Source organism: Eretmochelys imbricata, chromosome 14 (assembly GCF_965152235.1).
Source record: "Eretmochelys imbricata isolate rEreImb1 chromosome 14, rEreImb1.hap1, whole genome shotgun sequence".
NCBI lineage: Eukaryota > Metazoa > Chordata > Testudines > Cheloniidae > Eretmochelys > Eretmochelys imbricata.
Window position 1 is genome coordinate 39,433,932 of NC_135585.1, and position 25,662 is coordinate 39,459,593.

A 25,662-nucleotide genomic window follows, 5' to 3' on the forward strand; every position below is an offset into this window, starting at 1 on the left:
GCCTGTTTACTGGGTTGCGACAGGACATAAACATTTACAAATGGGTCTGGAGCCCAAAAAGGTTGAGAACCACTGATCTACACACTTACTGACAATTTTTCTCAGGGTTTCCTTCATCTTTGTTTCTCAGGCTGTACATGAAGAGATTGGCGATAGGAGTCTGAATTGTATAGCAGACAGAGAACACTTTGTTCAGGTCTCTCAGTGTGTTGGGTTTTGGTAGCAGATACAGTGATTATGATCTCACAATGAGGTGAGCGGAGCAGGTAGAGCAGCCTTTTGCCTTCCAGTGGTGAAAGGGATTCTCAGGATGGTGGAGATGATACACACGTAGGATGCCAGGGTTAATGCAATTGGGGGCAGAGTGAGTAAAGCAGCCAGGATGGTGGTTACAAGCTCTAGCTGGTAGGTGTCACTGCAGCAGAGATTTATTATTTTTGTAGATTCACAGAAGAAATGTCAGGTTTCAGAGTAACAGCCGTGTTAGCCTGTCTTTGCAAAAAGAAAAGGAGTACTTGTGGCACCTTAGCGACTAACCAATTTATTTGAGCGTGAGCTTTCGTGAGCTACAGCTCACTTCATTGGGGCCACAAAGATAATTGTGATGTGAAGGACATTGGTGTGGTGCCAACCAGAAGCCCACTTATCCAAGACCCACTTGCTAGCTGTAGGCATAAACTGCTATTCATAAGGGCTGCATAATGCAGTGGTTTGCATATTGCTAAATACCGATCATAAGACATTGCAGCTAAGAGAACATTCTGTAGCCTCAAAGAAACTAGCAAAATAAAATTGTCATACAGCCTCTGACAGAAATGGTTCTGTCCCCAGTCAGGAGACTGGCCAGCATCCTGGGCAGGACAGCAGAAGTGTAGCAGGTCTCCAAGCAGGACAAGTTCCCCAGGAAGAAGTACATGGGGGGTGTGTGAAGATGCTGATCAGTCACAGCTAGCGTAACAATGAAGATGTTCCCAGCCACAGTCACTATGCAGATTGCTAGAAATAGCAGGAAGAGAAGGATCTGCAGCTCAGGGAGATTCCCAAATCCCAGGAGGATGAATTCTGTGATGGATGTTTGATTTCCCCCTTCTGTGTCAGCCATGGTCTGTATCTGGGGGAGATAAAACAAACTCTCCAAGATAATGAGGATACAGCATTTGTTAAACTTTAAAAACTATACATTTAAAAGCATTTATATTCAAATGCCCCCATCGCTTTCTGGCTACCAGCCCAGACATTGGCTCGAGAACACAAACTGGGGCAGTGGCATTCATACAATGGAGGTTGATGCTGAACTACCAGGCTGCAGAACCGTTCTAAGGCTACGTCTACACTCGAATTACTCCGCTGTAGCTGCGCTGCTGTCGTGTAGACACTTACTACAGCGATGGAAGGGGTTCTTCTGTCGCTGTAGTAAAATCCACCTCTCCAAGAGGCGGTGGGCAGGTCGACTGCAGAATTCTTCTGGTGACCACAGCGAAGTTTAGGCTGGATTAGTTACATCAGAGAGGGCATGAAATTTTTCACAGCCCTGAGCAATGTAGTTAGGTGAGTTTAACTTTGTAGTGTAGACCAGCCTTTACTCTCCTTTTCTGGCCACATTACTATTCATTGTCATTATGAAAGACTCTGACAATGGATGGTCATTTGGGCCAAGGACAGCCTGTGAAAGTGACTCTCTAGCCCAGTGGCTAGGGCTGTCACCTAGGGTGTGGGTGAGAAGTCCATGCCCCAATGATGACTTAATTATTTAGTGGAATGGCTCCGAGAGGAGAGATTGAGAACACCCCTTGGCTCAGTGTCTAGGGCATTTGCCTGCAACGTTAGAGATCCCTATTCAAATCTCTTCTCGTGTGGCCACAGGGGGAGTGGAACCTGGGTCTCCACATCCCAGCTGAGCACCTTAGCCACTGGACTAAAGCTTATAAGTGAGCGACTTCAGCCTTCTCCTCCAGCTGGTTTGTGAATCTCTTGCTTTGCCCTTGTCAAAATTCCTGAAATGCAAAACAAAAAAATTTGGGACAAAATTAAGCGTTTCCTCTTGTTGCAACATCTCAGAGACGTTTCCAGTCAAAGGTTCCCGTTTTGGTTTTTTTCAGCTCAACTTTTTTTTCTTTGACTTTTCAGTTCACCGTGTTACTTTCGGTTTGACCACAAACTATACGGATATATATTCTTTTCTGAAATTGCAAGTGAACTGAGAACCCCATGATTTGCCCAGCTCTATCAATGACATTTGAAAGTGTGTGAGCAAAACTGATACAGCAATGTGCTGCTAAGTCAGACTCAGATTTGTGTATAGATCCTGATGCATCTGGTTAAAAACAGATTTAGCCTTGCTCCCCAGAATCGGCTCCAAGGAGCCATCACTCGTGGCTTGTAATGGGTATGTCAGCTCCCCAGGAGGAGTCTGGCAAATGGAGGTGTGCAGACGGGCTTCCCTTCAAAAATTTCCCCTCTTCCCCAGCAGAACCCAATGCTCCATGAATGTGGCTTTGCCAGTCCAAAACCTCACCTCTGAAGCCTTTTTAGGCAGGCATTTGTTTGATTTCATTTGTGTTGTACCATGCAGATCAGTTTTTATGTTGCTGAATGATCATCACTAACTTTTGGATTTCTCTGCTAATGGATATTGATTCAATCTGTTCAGTGACATTCTGAAAACTGAACAATAAAATCTCCATTAATATCCACACAAGCAAAGTTGTTCATTTAGAAGGGATATAAACTCACAGGATTCTGAAAATATGCCAGCTATCATGTCTAAGGGTTTTGTTTTTTTCACATTTCCTTTTTATCCTTTTTCCTTTTCCCACTCTGAACTTCTGCAACTTTGAAGAAGTTAGAGAGGGAAGAGGAAAAATTCAAGTCTGTTACTTTGCCACTTTTTTGCAACTTTTCAAACTTTGAGGAAGTTTTAGAAAGTCACTGAGGGTATGTCTACACTACGAAATTAAGTTGAATTTATAGAAGTCGTTTTTTTAGAAATCGGTTTTATATATTCGAGTGTGTGTGTCCCCACAGAAAATGCTTTAAGTGCATTAACGCGGCGGAGCGCTTCCACAGTACCGAGGCTAGAGTCGACTTCCGGAGTGTTGCACTGTGGGTAGCTATCGCACAGTTCCCGCAGTCTCCGCTGGCCATTGGAATTCTGGGTTGAGATCCCAATGCCTGATGGGGCTAAAACATTGTCACGGGTGGTTCTGGGTACATATCGTCAGGCCCCTGTTCCCTCCCTCCCTCCGTGAAAGCAGCAGCAGACAATCGTTTCGCCCCTTTTTTCTTGAGTTCCTGTGCAGACACCATACCACGGCAAGCATGGAGCCCGCTCAGGTAACCGTCACCCTATGTCTCCTGGGTGCTGGCAGACGTGGTACTGCATTGCTACACAGTAGCAGCAACCCATTGCCTTGTGGCAGCAGATGGTGCAATAGGACTGGTAGCCGTCGTCGTCATGTCCGAGGTGCTCCTGGCCGCGTCGGCCGGGAGCGCCTGGGCAGACATGGGCGCAGGGACTAAATTTGGAGTGACTTGACCAGGTCATTCTCTTTAGTCCTGCAGTCAGTCCTATTGAATCATCTTATGGTGAGCAGGCAGGCGATACAGATTGCTAGCAGTCCTACTGTACCATTTTCTGCCGGGCAGCCATGAGATGTGGATGGCATGCAGTCCTTCTGCACTGTCTGCTGCCAGCCAAAGATGTAAAAGATAGATGGAGTGGATCAAAACAAGAAATAGACCAGATTTGTTTTGTACTCATTTGCTTCCCCCCCTCCCCCGTCTAGGGGACTCATTCCTCTAGGTCACACTGCAGTCACTCACAGAGAAGGTGCAGTGAGGTAAATCTAGCCATGTATCAATCAGAGGCCAGACCAACCTGCTTGTTCCAATAAGAACAATAACTTAGGTGCACCATTTCTTATTGGAACCCTCCGTGAAGTCCTGCCTGAAATACTCCTTGATGTAAAGCCACCTCCTTTGTTGATTTTAATTCCCTGTAAGCCAACCCTGTAAGCCATGTCGTCAGTCACCCCTCCCTCCATCAGAGCAACGGCAGACAATCGTTCCGTACCTTTTTTCTGTGTGGACGCCATACCAAGGCAAGCATGGAGGCCGCTCAGCTCACTTTGGCAATTAGGAGCACATTAAACACCACATGCATTATCCAGCAGTATATGCAGCACCAGAACCTGGCAGAGCGATACCGGGCGAGGAGGCGACGTCAGCGCGGTCACATGAGTGATCAGGACATGGACACAGATTTCTCTGAAAGCATGGGCCCTGCCAATGCATGCATCATGGTGCTAATGGGGCAGGTTCATGCTGTGGAACGCCGATTCTGGGCTCGGGAAACAAGCACAGACTGGTGGGACCGCATTGTGTTGCAGGTCTGGGACGATTCCCAGTGGCTGTGAAACTTTCACATGCGTAAGGGCACTTTCATGGAACTTTGTGACTTGCTTTCCCCTGCCCTGAAGCACATGAATACCAAGATGAGAGCAGCCCTCACAGTTGAGAAGTGAGTGGCGATAGCCCTCTGGAAGCTTGCAACGCCAGACAGCTACCGGTCAGTTGGGAATCAATTTGGAGTGGGCAAATCTACTGTGGGGGCTGCTGTGATGCAAGTAGCCCACGCAATCAAAGATCTGCTGACATCAAGGTTAGTGACCCTGGGAAATGTGCAGATCATAGTGGATGGCTTTGCTGCAATGGGATTCCCTAACTGTGGTGGGGCCATAGACGGAACCCATATCCCTATCTTGGCACCAGAGCACCAAGCCGGCGAGTACATAAACTGCAAGGGGTACTTTTCAATAGTGCTGCAAGCTCTGGTGGATCACAAGGGACGTTTCACCAACATCAACGTGGGATGGCCGGGAAAGGTACATGACACTCGCATCTTCATAGAATCATAGAATATCAGGGTTGGAAGGGCCTCAGGTGGTCATCTAGTCCAACCCCCTGCTCAAAAGCAGGACCAATCCCCAATTAAATCATCCCAGCCAGGGCTTTGTCAAGCCTGACCTTAAAAACTTCTAAGGAAGGAGATTCTACCACCTCCCTAGGCAACGCATTCCAGTGTTTCACCACCCTCCTAGTGAAAAAGTTTTTCCTAATATCCAACCTAAACCTCCTCCACTGCAACTTGAGACCATTACTCCTTGTTCTGTCCTCTTCTACCACTGAGAATAGTCTAGAACCATCCTCTTTGGAACCACCTCTCAGGTAGTTGAAAGCAGCTATCAAATCCCCCCTCATTCTTCTCTTCTGCAGACTAAACAATCCCAGTTCCCTCAGCCTCTCCTCATAAGTCATGTGTTCCAGACCCCTAATCATTTTTGTTGCCCTTCGCTGGACTCTTTCCAATTTATCCACATCCTTCTTGTAGTGTGGGGCCCAAAACTGGACACAGTACTCCAGATGAGGCCTCACCAATGTCAAATAGAGGGGGACGATCACGTCCCTCGATCTGCTCGCTATGCCCCTACATATAAATCCCAAAATGCCATTGGCCTTCTTGGCAACAAGGGCACACTGCTGACTCATATCCAGCTTCTCGTCCACTGTAACCCCTAGGTCCTTTTCTGCAGAACTGCTGCCTAGCCATTCGGTCCCTAGTCTGTAGCTGTGCATTGGGTTCTTCCGTCCTAAGTGCAGGACCCTGCACTTATCCTTATTAAACCTCATCAGATTTCTTTTGGCCCAATCCTCCAATTTGTCTAGGTCCCTCTGTATCCCATCCCTGCCCCCCAGTGTATCTACCACTCCTCCTAGTTTAGTATCATCCGCAAATTTGCTGAGAGTGCAATCCACACCATCCTCCAGATCATTTATGAAGATATTGAACAAAACCGGCCCCAGGACCGACCCCTGGGGCACTCCACTTGACACCGGCTGCCAACTAGACATGGAGCCATTGATCACTACCCATTGAGCCCGACAAGTAGTCAGGAGCTGTTCAACTGCAGGCTGAGCAAGTGCAGAATGGTGGTAGAATGTTCATTTGGACGTTTAAAGGTGCGCTGGCGCAGTTTATTGACTTGCTTAGACCTCAGCGAAACCAATATTCCCACTGTTATTACTGCTTGCTGTGCGCTCCACAATATCTGTGAGAGTAAGGGGGAGACGTTTATGGTGGGGTGGGAGGCTGAGGCAAATCGCCTGGCTTCTGGTTACACGCAGCCAGACACCAGGGCTGTTAGAAGAGCACAGGAGGGTGCAGTATGCATCAGAGAAGCTTTGAAAACCAGTTTCATGACTGGCCAGGCTACGGTGTGAAAGTTCTGTTTGTTTCTCCTTGATGAAACCCCCCGCCCCTTGGTTCACTCTACTTCCCTGTAAGCTAACCACCCTCCCCTCCTCCCTTCGATCACCGCTTGCAGAGGCAATAAAGTCATTGTTGCTTCACATTCATGCATTCTTTATTCATTCATCACACAAATAGGGGGATGACTACCAAGGTAGCCCAGGAGGGATGGTGGAGGAGGGAAGGAAAATGCCACACAGCACTTTAAAAGTTTACAACTTTAAAATTTATTGAATGCTTCTGGTTTTTGGGCAATCCTCTGTGGTGGAGTGGCTGGTTGTCCAGAGGCCCCCCCACCGTGTTCTTGGGCTTCTGGGTGTGGAGGCTATGGAACTTGGGGAGGAGGGCAGTTGGTTACACAGTGGCTGTAGTGGAAACTGTGCTCCAGGTGCCTTTGGTGCAGCTCAGCCATACACTGGAGCATACTGGTTTGATCCTCCAGCAGCCTCAGCATTGAATCCTGCCTCCTCTCATCACGCTGCCGCCACATTTGAGCTTCAGCCCTCTCTTCAGCCCGCCACCTCTCCTCCCGGTCATTTTGTGCTTTCCTGCACTCTGACATTATTTGCCTCCACGCATTCGTCTGTGCTCTGTCAGTGTGGGAGGACAGCATGAGCTCAGAGAACATTTCATCACGAGTGCATTTTTTTTCTTTCTAATCTTCTCTAGCCTCTGGGAAGGAGAAGATCCTGTGATCATTGAAACACATGCAGCTGGTGGAGAAAAAAAAAGGGACAGCGGTATTTAAAAAGACACATTTTATAAAACAATGGCTACACTCTTTCAGGGTAAACCTTGCTGTTAACATTACATACATAGCACATGAGCTTTCGTTACAAGGTCACATTTTGCCTCCCCCCACTGCGTGGCTACCCCCTCAACCCTCCCCGCTCTCTGTGGTTAACAGCGGGGAACATTTCTGTTCAGCCACAGGCAAACAGCCCAGCAGGAACGGGCACCTCTGAGTGTCCCCTGAAGAAAAGCACCCTATTTCAACCAGGTGACCATGAATTATATCTCACTCTCCTGAGGATAACACAGAGAGATAAAGAACGGATGTTGTTTGAACGCCAGCAAACATACACTGCAATGCTTTGTTGTACAGTGATTCCCGAGTACGTGTTACTGGCCTGGAGTGGTAAAGTGTCATACCATGGAGGACGCAATAAGGCTGCCCTCCCCAGAAACCTTTTGCAAAGGCTTTGGGAGTACATCCAGGAGAGCCGCGAATGCCAGGGCAAATTAATCCTTTCACATGCTTGCTTTTAAACCATGTATAGTATTTTAAAAGGTACACTCACTGGAGGTCCCTTCTCTGCCTGCCGGGTCCAGGAGGCAGCCTTGGATGGGTTCAGGGGGGACAGCCATGTCCAGGGTGAGAAACAGTTCCTGGCTGTCGGGAAAACCGGTTTCTCTGCTTGCTTGCTGTGAGCTACTTCAACCCCATCATCATCATCTTCCTCATCCCCAAAACCTGCTTCCATGTTGCCTCCATCTCCATTGAAGGAGTCAAACAACACGGCTGGGGTAGTGGTGGCTGAACCCCCTAAAATGACATGCAGCTCATCATAGAAGCGGCATGTTTGGGGCTCTGACCCGGAGCGGCCGTTCTCCCCTCTGGTTTTCTGGTAGGCTTGCCTCAGCTCCTTAAGTTTCCTTAAGTTTCATGCGGCACTGCTTCGGGTCCCTGTTATGGCCTCTGTCCTTCATGCCCTGGGAGATTTTGACAAAGGTTTTGGCATTTCAAAAACTGGAACGGAGTTCTGATAGCACGGATTCCTCTCCCCATACAGCGATCAGATCCTGGACCTCCCGTTCAGTCCATGCTGGAGCTCTTTTGCGAGTCTGGGACTCCATCATGGTCACCTCTGCTGATGAGCTCTGCATGGTCACCTGCAGCTTGCCACATTGGCCAAACAAGAAATGAGATTCAAAAGTTCGTGATTCTTTTCCTGTCTACCTGGCCAGTGCATCTGAGTTGAGAGTGCTGTCCAGAGCAGTCACAATGGAGCACTCTGGGATAGCTCCCAAAGGCCAATACCGTCAAATTGTGACCACAGTACCCCAAATTCGACCCGGCAAGGCCGATTTAAGCGCTAATCCACTTGTCAGGGGTGGAGTACGGAAATCAATTTTAAGAGCCCTTTAAGTCGAAATAAAGGGCTTCATCGTGTGGACGGGTGCAGGTTTACATCAATTTAACGCTGCTAAATTCTACCTAAAGTCCTAGTGTAGACCAGGGCTTAGGCAGCTCTGAAAATCTCAGCTGTAAACCTTATTTCTAGAATTAGTGTTATTTCTTGACTGTCAACATAACATTCCCCCACTAAAAAGAGTGATTTTAGGATTAGACGTTTCTTCCCTCTCCAGAACTTTCCCTTTGAGATTAGAAATTTGACTCTAAGGTTTATTTGTAGACAACGTCCGAATACTAACTTTCCCTTACTTGTTACGTTCCCCACAGCAGATGTGCCTCAAGAGACTGCACCTTCCCACAGAAGGATATTTAGTGAATCAGAAAAGATCCTCCCCATTTGGTGGAGAGTATGAAGCACATGGCACATTATCAGATATAACAGAGCCATGGTAGCCCATCTAGGCTGGGAACATGGAAGTACATGAATGCAGTGGGGAGAGAAGAGGGACTGAATAACCTGGATCACAGTGTCTGAACTTCTGAGTGAGGAGGTGACAGACTCCAGCTGCTGATGGAGGTAAATCAACCTTTTCCTCCCTGCTTCTTGAAGCCATGTAAGTTTGCTAGGTAACTAATTCCATTGGAACCTAAGGGGAATTTGGCAATGATCTTTCTTAAACTCCCAACCCAACAGAATTTGGAAGAAGGAAAGACCTCTCAGGTCACTGCTATCTTAGCTCTTTGTATGGCCCCCATCATCAGGGTATCTGGGCACCTCATGGAACTGAATGTAGCTATCTTCCCACCTCCCTGTGAGGTGCTATTGTCCCTGCTTCACAGACGGGGACCGGACGCCCAGAGGGACAGATTTATAGAGGTATTTCAGCACCTAAAGACAGCAGACACCCCTAGTGGGATTTGTAATCGATGGGAGTTTGGTACCGCACCTACTCGAGCACCAATGTGCATTTTTAGGAACCTACCGGCCTTTGGAAATCCTGCCCTGAACGTCACAAAGGAGTTTGTGACAAAGGAGGGAATTGAACCAACATCTGCCAAGTCCAAAGTGAGATCTTCAAACACTGGAGCATCCTTCACTCCACTTTAAACTGTCCTCCCTACTAAATACAGGATTGTGCCCTTCATGACAGCTCCCACCTCCCTGCAGCATTGAGAGCATTAGTGAGATGATGGGTAAAGCAGAGCTGATGTTTGGTGCTGTGCTCAGTGCTCAGGGTGCCTACATTGGCTATAAGAAGACTGGGCAGAATTTGACTTTTTATTCTTTTTGTGCCCTTTAGATGGTTAATATTGGGATTTTTTTAAAAGATTTTTCTAACTTTTAAGTATTAATTTTTTACAGTTGCAGGAAATACAGTTGGGGGCAGGGTTGGGATCAGGGTTAGGGCAGGGCTGCAGGGGACTCCCAGCAGTGACAGTGGAGATGCTGGTGGCTCATGCACCGCCGAGGGGTCCAAGACACCAAGGTGAAAGGGGCAGGGAAGGCGGCTGCTCTGGCCCAGTGGAGCAGAGATCCTTGGCCAGGGCTGTGAGGAGGGGGAGAACGATGAGCCCCGGGCAGTGGCAGAGGCCACCCTGTTGAATGGCTCCATCCATGGGCAGAAGCCATCCAGCAGCAGGGTGGCCTCCCTCATAGCCAGGGACAACTCCTCCATCTCACAGCCCAGGCTCAGGGTCTCAGCTCTGGCTCGCCAAGACCGCAGCCTGCCCTGCACCTTGTGCCTTCAGGGATGGGTGTCACCAGCCCTGCAGCCATACAGGGAGCTCTGTGCACCTCTGCTGTCACTGCCCCACCCGCTCACCGCAGTGAGAGCTGGGGGCAGAGGGTCCCTGCCCAGCCACAGGGCCAGTGACTCCCATCCCTGCCAGCGCGATGCAGAGGGGAGGCTGCACTAATGATGCCTGTTACCGATATTTTTTTATTTGGTTTTGCTGTGTCCGCTGATATCAACGTTTACCAACGTCTGTCAATGGAAATCAAATCCTGCCGAGCCAAACTATAAGTGTCAAAGAAGGCTAAAGGCATTAGCTGTCCAAATCCCTTTGAAATCAAAGGGTCCCATCCTTGAAGTCAGTGGGAAATTTTATCTTTGACGTCCACAAGAGAAGGCTCAGACTGGACAGAATTATTCCCGGTTTGTAAAAATAACTCTGTGCAGAATCAGATCCTTACTTAGCAGTTAATAAGGATTAGTAAATTGGTCCAATAAAAGATATATTACCTCATCCACCTTGTCTCTGGATTAGTAATGGCACGAGGCAGTGATGGCAGTTACAACAGCCACAAACAAAGGGAGAATTCATATCTTTTAAACCAAATATAAAAGGGAAAAAAAAGAATAAAAGGTAATGCTGATAGAAAACTATTTCATCAGATTTTTTTTTATCAGGAAAAATATCAACTCCTCAAGATGGAAATGGTCCCATGGGACCATATTTTATTTCTAGGAAACTTTGTTTCCTAAAGAAAGTTATTGTATGTTTTATAAAATGAAATAAAATTTAAAAAAATAAATTTTACTTTAAAATATACAAATAAAATACAATACAAATATAAAAAACAAGTAATCTAAAAATGTGTTTTATTTCTAGATATATATTTTAAAGTCAATTAGAATGAAAACCAACATTTGAAATCATGGAATTGCCCATGAAATGGAAATTTAGGTTCTCCACTTCTCTAATAATATGAAAATGTTTCTTACAAATTTCAAACAGAAATCATTCATGCAAAAGAGTGTAAATCTTTAGCTAAATTGGTGGTTTCTAGCTGTTTTGTGTGTGGTTTTTTTTTTTTTTTTAATAAAGTTTGGGTAACTGTGTGTGGTTAGTAGTAACATTTCCACCACTGGGGGCTAACTGCAGAGATTTCAGATTTTCCTTTCTGCATAAGATGGTCACCTGGCTGGGTCTTTGGATGCAGAGTATCCTACTGCAGAACTATGAAATGTTATCATAGGGGTGGACAGGTAGTCCTGTTTGTTTAGGATAAAATTTTCAAAAGGCGCTAATAGAATTAGGCTACCCATTTCCCTTACAATTCACTTGCAGTTGGCTGCCCACCCATTGCAATTCCCAGCCCTATTTGCTTGGTTGGTTTCTTTTTTGTGACTTCCCATAAAATCCTGACTGATTTCAGCAGTGGAACTCCAGCCTATTTTGTTCTGCTTTTAGACACCAGGAAGTGGTGTGTATGACTATTTGAACGAATATCTTTCTAATCTGTCTCCTCTGTGTGTGTCTGTACTGTTGTATCTGAGCCCCATCACAATAGTATTTGAGTGCTTGGTGCTGTCTGTCAAGGTACTGCACAGATTTTCAGAGAGATTCACATTTTGTTTAACCTGCAGTCTGCTCAGATATGAAATCTGTCCCAGGGATCAAGAGAGATGGCATTTCCCCTCCCCTGGACTCCATTCTCCACTCTGTTATTGTTCCAGCAGAGGAAGACAATGAAAACAATGCTAACATTTTATTAAGTGAATGTTGTCCATTTATGTCGCTGAGTTATTTTCTTTCCCATAGACACATGCCATAGCGAATCCAGAACAGGGAAATCAAACGTCCATCACAGAATTCATCCTCCTAGGATTCGGCACTCTCCCTGAACTTCGGATCCTTTTCCTGGTGTTTCTCATGATCTACATTGCAACCATGGCCATTAACCTCCTCATCGTGGCGCTAGTTGTGGCTGATCAGAGCCTTCACACCCCCATGTACTTCTTCCTGGGGAACTTGTCCTGCTTGGAGACCTGCTACACCTCCACCATCCTGCCGAGGATGCTGGTCGGTCTCCTGACTGAGGACAGGACTATTTCATTTAGTGGGTGTCTCTCACAGTATTATTTCTTTGGTTCTATGGCTGCCACAGAATGCCTTCTCTTAGCTGTGATGTCTTATGATCGGTATTTAGCCATCCACAAACCACTTCACTATGCAGCCTGTATGAGAGGCAGGTCTTGCCTCCAGCTTGCATGTGGCACTTGGATAGGTGGCTTCCTAGCTAATAGTATAACAACATTGTCAATGTCACAGTTAACTTTCTGTGGCCCCAATGGTATTGACCATTTCTTTTGTGATCTTATCCCCCTTGTAAAACTCTCCTGCAATGATCCTCAGGTGATGGAAATGTTGATTTTCACAATCTGCTTGATTTTCACACTGGTCCCATTCCTACTTACCTTGATGTCCTACATCTGCATCATTGTGACAATCCTAAGAATCCCTTCCACCACAGGGAGGCAAAGGGCCTTTTCCACCTGCTCCTCCCACCTCATTGTGGTGACCATTTATTATGGAACTCTACTGATTGCCTATATGTTCCCAGCAACCAACACACTGAGAGACTTCAAGAAAGTTCTCTGTCATCTACACTATCCTGACTCCCCTGATCAATCCGCTCATCTACAGCCTGAGAAACAAAGAGGTCAAGGAGGCCCTGAGGAAAGCTCTCAGGAAATGCAGGATTGGACAATGCTAGCTGATCGGTTTCCTTATGTTAAAATGAAATAGATAAGTTTGATTCTGCCCCTAAAATCAGACCACTAAAGTTAAAAGGTCACATTTCCATTCTCTTCAATGGGGTTCATGTCATGCTCCTAGGAGAAATGGAGGTGCATAGACCTTTTAAAAACCTGTTACCCTGTTATTTTTAGGACCAATATTAGATACCACAGGTGAGGTACAACTCAGCTGGTGGGAGACTTGAACTGGTGGCTACTTGAAATAAAGAGAACAAATGGAGATTGGGCTCAGCGGGAGGGTGCAGGCTAAATGGATGCAAATGGAATGCTGAGCATCCATCCCTTGTAGGGTAAGATAAACTAAAGAGTTAATTACACAATTTCTGCCATTGGAGTTCCATTTTGACATTGAAATCTAATATTGTTGTAATGCGGGTGTTGATGTCTGGGTGTATTTCATCCAAAGGACAGAAAAGCAAAAGGAAACCTTCTAACCTGTGCTGCAGGACACCAGCCCAGGCCTTTTAGTTGCCCATTTTCGAAAAAAGAAAAGGAGTACTTGTGGCACCTTGTGGCACCTGTATTAATAATACAGAGTAACACGGCTGTTACTCTGAAAAGGGACAGGCATAGAAACCAACTATCCAGAGCCCTAATCCCATGCACTGTCTGCTCTACTATGTCCTGCTGTAATTAACAATGGTACCTAAGGGTGTGAAGTGCCCAATTCCCATTCACTGTCTATAGGATTTGGGTGCCTAAGATCACCCTATTAGGGGAAACCCAGCTTGTACATTTATAGCCAAACCACTATCCTGAAAATTCCTTCCACTTCCAGGGGATGTTTCCCACCAGTTCCTTCACGTGTTTTACCATTTCCTAGGAGACCCTACTAATAATGTATGCATCATGCAATAAAAGCTAAATGTGTCAACAGTATAACACCATTGCCCTTCCAACTTGATAACAGCTCTCTGGGAACAGTTTTCCAATCAGTTATGCACCCACCTTATAGTAGCTCCATCTAGCCTCTATTTCCCTGCTTTGTTTATGCATTAATCTGGAAAGCTGAAAATCTGAGTAAAAAGCAGCTGATGGATGGAAGAAGGCCTGAGTGAATAATTCACAGCTTAGACACTTGGGGGGCATCTATGCTGCAGCTGGGGGGAGGGGGGTAAACGGCAGCTCCTGAACAAGTAGCCACTGGAGCTCTATTCTAGCTAGCTCGCTAAATATAGTAGTGAGGAAACCACGATACCAGCTTCAGTGCTGGCTGCACAAGCAAGAATGTACTATGGGCGAAGGGGCATTGGAGGCTGCAGAGGGTGAGGGAAAGGAAAGGGGCAGCTCTGCTGTAACACAGATACTAGGGATAGCAGAGGGGGAAGGCTGGGAAAGGGGTGGCTACATGGGTGTAGTCTGGGAGGGTGCAGGGCCCATGGGAGCACATTCCCTTCCCCCCAGTTTCTGTGAGCACCAAGCTGCCCTGCCTATGTCCTTCCCACGCTGCGCCTCACCCCCCCCCCAGCACGTTCCTGGCTTGCTTGGCCCCTCTCCCTGGCAGCCAGGCCCTGGCAGGGAGTTGAGGGGGTGGGACAGAGCCACTTCTCCTGCCAGCTGAGGGTAGCTGGTAGCTCTTTTATGTATCCTTCCTAATGATTTCTACATAGGATCACAGGGAGTGGCAAATAGACACTAATAATTCTTAAATCCGTGATTTCATTTAAAAAATATATTGCTGAGGTGATTAGAAGTCAAACTTGGAATTAACAATTTTATCCATGATAGGTGAAGATTCGGGTCTATCCCTCTATTATAGCCAATTTTCAGTATAAAACATGTATTCTTCAAAGAGTTGAGCTTTGGGATTTCATCCCTATCAGCAATATGTTTGCCAGAGATTTTTTAAAAACAAAATAAAAAGAAACCTTTTTCAAAAATACAATTGTCAACCACAAATATTCAACATCTAGGCATTATGAACAATAAAGCTTTGGTGACACAAAATTATTCGCACGGGTGATGAATTGGAATGAGACCTTATGACATGTTCAAGGAGCAAATTGTGCTAGGATAAGACTGGGAATAAGAGTCTTCTAGATTGTTTTGCGATAAGAAATCATTGCATATCTGTATTCTTCAGAAAAGGTTGGAACAAACATTTCCTTTGGGGCAAGATGTGGCAGTATGTCAAAAACATCATGCTGAAAAAGGCCAATTTTGGAGTAGAGTTGCAGAATATATTGCAATACCCACAACTGAAATGGTTATATTTACTGTACCCAGATCGGACCATGAATTGGCTAGTGTCAATGTAGAACACTGTTCTCTACCAGATGGAATCTGTACTGTTTGGTTGCTTCTCAAACACTCCAGGAGACCAATCAGAGGCCTATAGTTCTGGTACAAGATTACCTGATTTGTATAATTGCTATGGCACTGAAGATCCATGTGACCCTGAAACTTGTCAGGGATTTGGGAAGAAACTGTTTGCACTTTATAATCACAGGTCTCTAGCTTCAATGCTTGCATGCTCTGGACTTTTCCAAGAAGCCTAAGGGAGTTAGGTGCCAAACTCTCATGGCAATTCAGTGGCTACTTGTTCTACCTGCATTTTATCTGAGCATCAATCAGGTAACATTTTCAAAAACACTTAAGTTCATAAGTCACTGCTGAAGTTTGCTTAAATCCTGTTGACTTTCAGTGAGACTTAGGCTGCTAACGCTTAGTAACTAAGAGACTTTTTGAAATTAAAATTAGTGGGTCATCTGCACCCATCGGCGGCCAAGCTCCCCTCACCCTCTACCCCCTGTCCTCCTCCTCCCCTGAGCGTGCTGCGTCCCCACTTCTCTGCCTCCCTCCCAGCGTTGCCTGCCCAGCCACCACCAAACAGCTGTTTGGCAGCTTTAGCATGCTCCGAGAGGGAGCGGGGAGGAGTGGGAACGTGGTGTGCTCAAGGGCTGGGGTAAGGATTTGGGGAAGGGGTGGGAACAGGTGGGGTAGAGGCAGGGCCTCATGGAATGGGTGGAGTGGGGGCGGGGGGCAGACAGGGGGGTTGAGCCCCCCCTGAAAGAGGGGAAGTTGGCATCTATGCTAGGGGGAGGTTGTTCTAGATTTGATTTTTGACAAATAGGGAGGAACTGGTTGAGAATTTCAAAGTGGAAGGCAGCTTGGGTGGAAGTGATCATGAAATGGTAGCGTTCATGATTCTAAGGAATGGTAGGATGGAAAACAGCACAATAAAGACAATGGATTTCCACAAGGCAGACTTTAGCAAACTCAGGGAGTTGGTAGGTAAAATCCCATGGGAAACGAGTCTAAGGGGAAAAACAATTGAAGACAGTTGGCAGTTTTTCAAAGAGACATTACTAAGGGCATAAGAGCAAATTATCCCACTGCATGGGAAAGATAGGACATATGGCCAGAGACCACCCTGGCTTAACCAGAAGATTTTCAATGACCTAAAACTCAAGAGTCCTACAAAACGTAGAAACTCGGTCAAATTACAAAGGATGAATATAAACAAATAACACAAGTATATAGGGACAAAATTAGAAAGGCCAAGGCACAAAACTAGACCAAACTAGCTAGAGACATAAAGAGTAACAAGAAAACATACTACAAATACATTAGAAGCAAGAGGAAGATGGACAGGGTAGTCCCATTACTGAATGAGAGGGGGAAAAACAATAACAGAAAATGTGGAAATGGCAGAGATGCTTAATGACTGCTTTGTTTCGGTTTTCACCAAGAAGGTTGATGGTGACTGGACGTCTAATATAGTGAATGCCAGAGAAAATGAGGTAGGATCAGAGGCTAAAATAGGGAAAGAACAAGTCAAAAACTCCTTAGTCAAGTTAGATGTCTTCAAATCACAAAGGCCTGATGAAATGCATCCTAGAATACTCAAGGAGCTGACTGAGGAGATATCTGAGCCATTAGTAAAGATCTCTGAAAAGTCATGGAAGACAGGAGACATTCCAGAAGACTGGAAAGGGGCAAATATAGTGCCCATCTATAAAAAGGGAAATAAGAACAACCTGGGGAATTACAGACCAGACAGCTTAACTTCTGTACCCAGAAATATAATGGCGCAAATAATTAAGCAATCAATTTGCAAATACCTAGAAGATAATAAGGTGATAAGTAACAATCAGCATGGATTTGTCAAGAACAAATTGTGTCAAACCAACCTGATAGCTTTCTTTGACAGGGTAACAAGCCTTGTGGATGGGGGAAAGTGATAGATGTGGTATATCTTGACTTTAATAAGGGTTTTGATACTGTCTCTCATGACCTTCTCATAAACAAACTAGGGAACTGAAACTTAGATGGAGCTACTATAAGGTGGTTGCATAACTGGTTGGAAAACCATTCCCAGAGAGTAGTTATCAGTGGTTCACAGTCATGCTGGAAGGGCATCATGAGTGGGGTCCCACAGGGATCGGTTCTGGGTCAGGTTCTGTTCGATATCTTCATCAGTGATTTAGATAATGGCATAGAGATTACACTTATAAAGTTTGCGGATGATACCAAGCTGGGAGGGGTTGTTAGTGCTTTGGAGGATAGGATTAAAATTCAAAATGATCTGAACAAACTGGAGAAATGGTCTGAAGTAAATAGGATGAAATGCAACAAGGACAAATGCAAAGTACTCCACTTAGGAAGGAACAATCAGTTGCACACATACACAATGGGAAATGACTGCCTAGGAAGGAGTACTGCAAAAAGAGGTCTGGGGGTCACAGTGGATCACAAGCTAAATATGAGTCAACAGTGTAAGACTTGCAAAAAAATCAAACATCATTCTGGGATGTATTAGCAGAAGTGTTTGTAAGCAAGACACGAGAAGTAATTCTTCCATTCTACTCTGCACTGATTAGGCCTCAACTGGAGTATTATGTCCAGTTCTGGGTGCCGCATTTCAGGAAAGATGTGGACAAATTGGAGAAAGTCCAGAGTAGAGCAACAAAAATGATGAAAGGTCTAGAAAACATGATGTATGAAGGAAGATTGAAAAAATTGGGTTTGTTTAGTCTGGAGAAGAGAAGACTGAGAGGGGTATAACAGTTTTCAAGTACTTAAAAGGTTGTTACAAGAAGGAGGGAGAAAAATTGTCGTCCCCCCCGCCACTCTTATTCACACCTTCTTGTCAACTGTTTGAAATTGGCCACCCTGATTACCACTACAAAAGTGATTTTTCCTCCTGCTGATAATAGCCCACTTTAATTGAATTGTCCCATTAGAATTTGTAAGGCAACCCCCATCTTGTCATGTACTCTGTATATATTTCTTCCTACTGTATTTTCCACTCCATGCATCTGATAAAGTGGGTTTTAGCCCACAAAAGTTTATGTCCAAATAAATGTGTTAGTCTCTAAGGTGCCACAAGAACTCCTCATTTTTTTTTCTTCCTCCTGCTTCTCATCATCTACATTGAGACCGTGGTTGGGAACATCCTCATCATTGCACTAGTTGTGGCTTATCAGCAACTTCATGCCCCCATGTACTTCTTCCTGGCGAATTGTCCTGCTTGGAGACCTGCGAGGGTTGAGATGCTGGCCAGTCTCCTGACTGGGGACAGAACCATTTCTGTTAGCGGCTGCCTCACACAATATTATTTCTTTGGTTTCCTGGCAGTTGCAGAGAGTTATCTTCTGGCAGTGATGTCCTACCATTGGTATTTAGCGATATGCAAACCACTGCATTTTGAAGCCCTTATGAATGGCAGGTCCTGCCTCCAGCTAGCAGTTGGCACTTGGGTAAGTCATTCTCTGGCTGCTGACATTAACTTTATGCGGCTCTGTCAAGGTTCCTTCCCCACTCTGAACTCTAGGGTACAGATGTGAGGACCTGCATGAAAACCTCCTAAGCTTACTTTTAGCAGCTTAGGTGAAAACTTCCCCAAGGTACAAATTATTTTACCCTTTGCCCTTGGATTTCCACTGCCACCACCAAACTTTATCTGGGTTCCTGAAAAAACATAGTTTGGACATGTCTTTCCCCCCAAAATCCTCCCAACCCTTGCACCCCACTTCCTGGGGAAGGTTTGGTAAAAATCCTCACCAATTTGCATAGGTGACCACAGACCCAAACCCTTGGATCTTAGAACAATGAAAAAACATTCAGTTTTCTTACAAGAAGACTTTTAATAGAAGTAAAAAAGGAATCACCTCTGTAAAATCAGGATGGTAGATACCTTACAGGGTAATTAGATTCAAAACATAGAGAATCCCTCTAGGCAAAACCTTAAGTTACAAAAAAGACACACAGACAGCTATTCAGCACAGCTATTTTCTCAGCCATTTAAACAAATCATAATCTAACACATACCTAGCTAGATTACTTACTAAGTTCTAAGACTCCATTCCTGTTCTGTCTCCAGCGAAAGCATCACACAGACAGACACAGACCCTTTGTTTTTCTCCCTCCTCCCAGCTTTTGAAAGTATCTTGTCTCCTCGTTGGTCATTTTGGTCAGGTGCCAGCGAGATTACCTTTAGCTTCTTAACCCTTTACTGGTAAGAGGATTTTTCCTCTGGTCAGGAGGGATTTTAATGGGGTTTACCCTTCCCTTTATATTTATGACAGGCTCTAATGAAATTGACCATTTCTTCTGTGACTTCATCCCAGTAATAAAACTCTCCTGCAGTGACACACGTATGATGGAGCTTGTCACTACCATGCTGGCTGCTATATGCACTCTGTCGCCATTTCTATGAACACTGGCAACACACATCTGTATCCTCACCACCATCTTGTGAATGCCTTCCACCACTGGGTGGCAAAAGGCCTTTTCCACCTGCTTCTCTTACCTTATCGTGGTGTCAATTTTCTATGGGACCATAATGATTGTCTACATGCTACCAAAAACTGATACACTGAGAGACCTGAACAAAGTGTTCTCCGTTTTCTACACAGTCCTGACTCCCATGGTCAACCCCCTCATATACAGCCTGAGGAACAGAGAGGTCAAAGAGATCCTGGGGAAAGTTGTCACTAAATTCTGTGCTGTCAAAAGGGTTCAGACTGTCTTACCGTAGTTTGTTCAGTGCCCGTGAAATGGAAATAAGCTGGTTTGCTGTAATGAGTCTGAGTCACCTCTCTCACTGGCCATCTGGCTTTTTAGGTGAGGTCAGCGGCTGCTATAGCTTGCATTCAATATTGGGACAGATACTTCTGCTGTTTTGGCTTAGGGATGCAGGTCTTTGTGGTTTGATTAGTCTGATATTTATCACTGCTGTTGTGGGTTGCTCTAAAACACCTCATCAATGAGGCACCAAGGCAGAGAGATGCCATTCTCTGTGTCTCCATTACGATAGTCTGGAATTACGTGAGCACACACTGTGTTTTTTACCAGGCCCCTTTATCATGGATTGCACCAGATACTCAATATTTCTTTTCCTCTAACTCCTTCAATGTGCAATGGTAATGTAAGATGTGAATCACGTCTCAGGGCCCATTAACTCTGTAAGAACGGGAGCCCTGAGGTGGGACAGTGAAGAAGAAAGGTCAGTACTGTGATAGTGGCACAGAGACACCGGACTTCTATTCCCTGTTCTGTTTCTGGCCGACTTCACCTCTCTGGATCTCAGTTTCCTCATCTGTACAATGGAGTTTCTTGGGACCCCTGTGTGAATGGCTGCTTTGATCCCTTATTGCTTGGGGTACCCTTGTTTTGCAGATTTCCAAATACCAGCACTCTGAAGTCTGATTTCTCAATTATAGAAAGCAGAGAAAGCATATAGTGTCCACTCCTACAGGGTGCTGGGTGTTTCCTGTGAAATGCTGAGTGCCCAGTGGAACAGGTGCTGGACTCTCCATGGAGACGCTTGGAGGGCTCAAGGGTTGGAGTGTGCCTATCACTAACCAGTAGATTGACAGCAGGGCCTGCATAGGCCTAGAAGGAGTGCTTATATTAACCATGGCTGGTGGAGTTGGGAAGCTGACCCCCAGTAGACACAGACGAGACTTCCTTACACTCAAGGCAGGTGGTGACGGGGGTGCTGCACTGCCCTGGGTACCCCCGGGAAGCATCACTGCTATTGAGGGTTAAGTTAGGAACTCCAGGTCAGTGCATCAGTAAAAAAGGCCCGAGAGAGTGAAATACGCATGGGCAGCAAGACAAAGGGTCTGTTGACAGCCAGACGTTTGTGGGCAGACTGCTGTCCCAGGAAGTCGATGGCTGAAGGTGACACATGATGGTCGTTGAACCGAAGTTACACCCACACACTGATTTTGAGTTTGAGTTGTTGTCCTTGGCAGTTCTCGGAGAATGGGCCCTGGGCAAGGTCCCTGCATTCTGAAAGGTTCCTTCGGGAAGTTCTGCCCTGAAACCAAAATTTCTGGTTTTACAGCATTATTTCAAAGAGCTCTAGAATGCACATGCAGCCTCTGATTTTACTTTAGCAGCATTGTCAAGTATGTTAACCTTGATTAATCAGAGGGAAATTTAATAACTTTACTAACCAGTTAGTAATTCAACCATGCTGAGCAATGGAACCAAGTGTAAACTGACAAACCAGTTGCAGGGTCATTTGATGAAGGGGTTTCTGACGTACCTTGTCTCTAAGGAGAGCTGCTCTTTGCATTTCCAGATCCTTATTTTGGGTGCAAAGCTAGGAAATATGGGAGGGCGAAGAATGAGGGTGAATATGTGGTGGGAGGGGAAATAGGAGATGGGTTTGGGGCTGCGGCAAGGGGAGGGGGAATGAGGGAGATAATATTGTGCCAATAGTCGAAAAAGGCAAGCAGGGTGATTGAGTAACTGTAGGCCAGTTGTCCTGACATCAATCCAGGGCAAAACACTAAGTAACAAAAAAAAAAAGTTGTTACGGGGTTCAACTGCTAAAGAATGAAAGGATAGGAATATAATTAATGCCAGTCAACCTGGTTTTATGGAAAACAGATCCTGTCAAACTAACCTGATTTCATTCCTTGAGATTAGAAGTTTGGTTGGTAAAGGTAACTGCATAGACATGATCTACTTAGATTTGTGCAAGGCGTTTGATTTAGTACCGAGTGACATTCTGATTAAAATAAAAAGAACGCTAGTCAATATCAGTGAAGACTGCAGAGAATGGCAGAACAAGAACCAATGGCTGGAAGCTGAAGCCAGACAGATTCAAAGTAGAAATAAGGCCCACATGTTTTTAACAGTGGGGGGTAATTTACCTTTAGAACAAAATCCCCAAGACAGTGTGGGATTCTCCATCTCTTGATGTCTTCAGACCCAGCCTGGCTGCCATTCTGGAAGCTGTATTAGCCAGACATGAGTGATTGGGTTCAAAACACGGGTAGCTGGGTGAAATGTAAGGTCCTGTGCTACCCAGGAGTCAGACTGAAGGACCTGATGGTCCCTTCTGGCCTTAAACTCTATGAATTGCTGATAAATGGGGATGGGTGGTAGGAGAGAGGATTGAGGGTGGGGAGAGTGTTCCGGGTGGTGGGGAGTGTCAGGCCAGGAGGAGGGGAGAAACACTGGAAGGGGATCATGGGTATGGATGGAAGCGGGAGTGGGGGCTAAGGAGGTGGGGATTGTCAGCTCCACATTCCCCTATCTCATTTGAAGCCACTACCCCTTTCCCTTCCCTTCCCCTACTCCTGTCTAGCCTGGGTGGTAGTGGTGGGGAAGGAGAGATGCCTCTTATTCACAGCCCCATTGCTCAGGGCAATGGCTGGGAGACAGAGAGGGACACACCTCAGACAAAGGCGGGAAGGGGGTATCAGCAGCCCCAGCCTCAGTCAGGATCTGGGGGACCCTGCTCCTTTGGGGGTGTTTCTGCCCCCCATGCGTGAGCCTGGTCCGCACACTTCCACTGACACCACCGACAGGACTCGGTGCTGAAATGAGGTGTCCTTGATCTCTTAAAGTGCGGCTGCACCTATCCTTCTGTCACAGCGACAGCTCTGATCACAAGCTGTTCCAGCTAATCCCCTACCATAAACAGAGGTGGATCAGATTGCTAGCTTAGTAGTTTTTTAAAAAAAAAAATCTGTAGGGGTATTATTTAAATTAGAAATGGAGAGAAAGCTGGCAGGGAGAGAAGTCAATCAATGACACGTTAGAAAGGGTGAAGATAGCTGATAAGTGGCTGAGCTGCTAACACAATATATAGTCTCTATTGCACTATATGACTGGAGAGTAGCAAATAGAGACAGCTGCTTGGGAATTTTCCATCAAAATGTTTTTTGACAGAAAATGCAGTTTTGTCAGAATCAAAATTTTTCACAGGAGTTTCAGCCAAACATTTTCAATTTTTTTCCTGATGGAAAATTGGAATGAAATATTTTGTTCTGGATCAGGATGATTTGAAATGAAAATATCAGTTTGTCAAATCCAGTCAAAACATTCAATTTCAGGGCAGTTGGATGCACCCAACTGAGCAGCCATGATACTTCGTGGGAGCTGTGGGCTGGGCTCTTTGGCTGGACTACATCTCCCTTGATGCACTGAGGACTCCCTTCTGGTTGAACCATTCAAAAATTCATAGATTTGAAGGCCAGAAGGGACCACTAATACTCTAGTCTGACCTCCTGTATAACATAGGCCATAAAACTTCCCCGAAATAATTCTTATTTGAGTTAGAGCAGATCTTTTTAATAAAAATACCAATCTTGATTTAAAAATGTCAGTGATGGAGAATCCACCACGACGCTTGATTACTTGTTCCAATGGTTAATTACCCTCATTGTTAAAAATGTATGCATTATTTCCAGTCTGAATTTGTTCAGCTTCAGTTTTCAGCCATTGGATCTTGTTATACCTTTCTCTGCTAGGTTAGAGTCCATTATCAAATATTTGTTCCCAATGTAGGTACTCATAGACTGTAATCAAGTCACCCATTAACCTTCTTTGTTAAGCTAAATAGATTGAGCTCTTTGAGTCTATCACTATAAGGCGTGTTTTCTAATCCTTTGGTCATTCTTGTGTCTATTCTCTGAACCCTCTCCAATTTATCAACATGCTTCATGAATTGTGGTCACCAGAACTGGACACAGGATTCCAGCAGCGGATGCACCAGTTCTAAATATAGAGGTAAAATAACCTCTCTACGCCTAGTCGATATTCCCCTGTTTATGCTTCCATTGCAGTCCATCAGATGAGATGTAATCCAGCCAGGGAGTCCAGCTCAGAGAGGAAAACAGGACCATGAAGCACCCACACTGCAATGCCCATGGATCGCTGAAGCAGCTCAGGGGAAGAGAGTTTAACATCTAACCTACCCCAAATGAAATGTTTCAATTTGGTTAAAAACAAAAACAAAAAACCAAAATGTATCAATCTGAGAATGTTTATTATTAGGGGAAAACAGGTAGGCATATGCCTGTGGAGGAGGACCTAGATCTTCTGTCTCCCACTCCTTTGCCTTAACACTAAGACCATCCATCATTCCCATGCATAGAATTTCACATAATGAAATCGCTTTTATTTAACCCCATGCAGGAGAGCTCCTCTTCAAGCAGAGAAATGGACAATGGGATGATGGTGACTGAATTCATCCTTACAGGACTTTCCAATTGCCCAGCCATTCGCTTATCCCTTTTTGTTGCCTTTCTGTTGATCTACTTGATAACCCTCGCTGCCAATGGCCTCATCTTCATAGCCATAGGGACTGAGGCTAAGCTGCACAACCCCATGTACTTCTCCCTCAGCAACCTCTCCTTGTTAGACATCTGCTGCCCCACTGCTACAATGCCCAAGATGCTGGAAAACCTCTTGTCAGAGAGCAACATGATTTCCTTCACTGGCTGCATGTTGCAGCTCTATTTCCTGGTGGCTCTAGCAGAGACAGAAGTTTTCCTCTTGGTAGTGATGGGCTAGATGGTCATGGCCTAGATGGCCTGGAGGATGGTGTGGATTGCACCCTCAGCAAATTTTCAGATGACACTAAACTGGGAGGAGTGGTAGATACACTGGAGGGTAGGGATAAGATACAGCGGGAGACCTAGACAAATTAGAGGGTTGAAACTCCTAAAGTTTAGGTTGGATATTGGGAAAAACTTTTTCACTAGGAGGGTGGTGAAGCACTGGAATGGGTTACTTAGGGAGGTGGTGGAATCTCCATCCTCAGGGGTTTTTAAAGCTTGGCTTGACAAAGCCCTGGCTGGGATGACTTAGTGGGTGTTGGTCCTGCTTTGAGCAGGGGATTGGACTAGATGACCTCTTGAGGTCTCTTCCAACCCTAATATTCTATGATTCTATGGATCTGGTCAGAAAATGAGGGTGGGAAATCACTAAAACGTTCATGATTTCCACCCCACCCTGTTTTTAATCCAAACCTCATTTGACTAATATTGTCCAACCATCTCTGTTACACCTTAGCGTAATGCAAAGATGTGACTATGAAGAACATTCTAGACATGGCTGAGTCAGACAAACCAGAATATTAGGGCTGGTCAAAAAATTTTCATCAACTTTTTTTCAGAGAATTGGGAGTGTGATTAAATGATCTTTTTTAATGGAAAGTATATGCTTCCCTTGCAAATTATTGATTTTTCATCAGAAAACTGAACCTGCTGCCAAAACCCCCCAAACTTTTGGAGGGTGGCAGTTTTGTCTGAAAATGTTTGTTTTCAGCAGTTTGGGGCCAAAAATTGTTCAGTTTTCAGCAGAAATTTTTCAAAATTTGGATGTTGAAAACAAAATAATGGGTTTGGGAGGGGTATCTATTTTTTTGTCCAAAAAAAGTCAAAATTTTCCCTGGGGGAAAAAACAAAAACATGTTCTAACCA

General features: G+C 45.3%; 1 pseudogene; it reads left to right on the forward strand.

Moving 5' to 3' along the window:
* The first annotated feature begins 8,312 nt into the window (after positions 1 to 8,312).
* On the forward strand, positions 8,313 to 24,751 carry LOC144274005 (olfactory receptor 11A1-like; annotated as a pseudogene).
* The last annotated feature ends 911 nt before the right edge of the window (positions 24,752 to 25,662 follow it).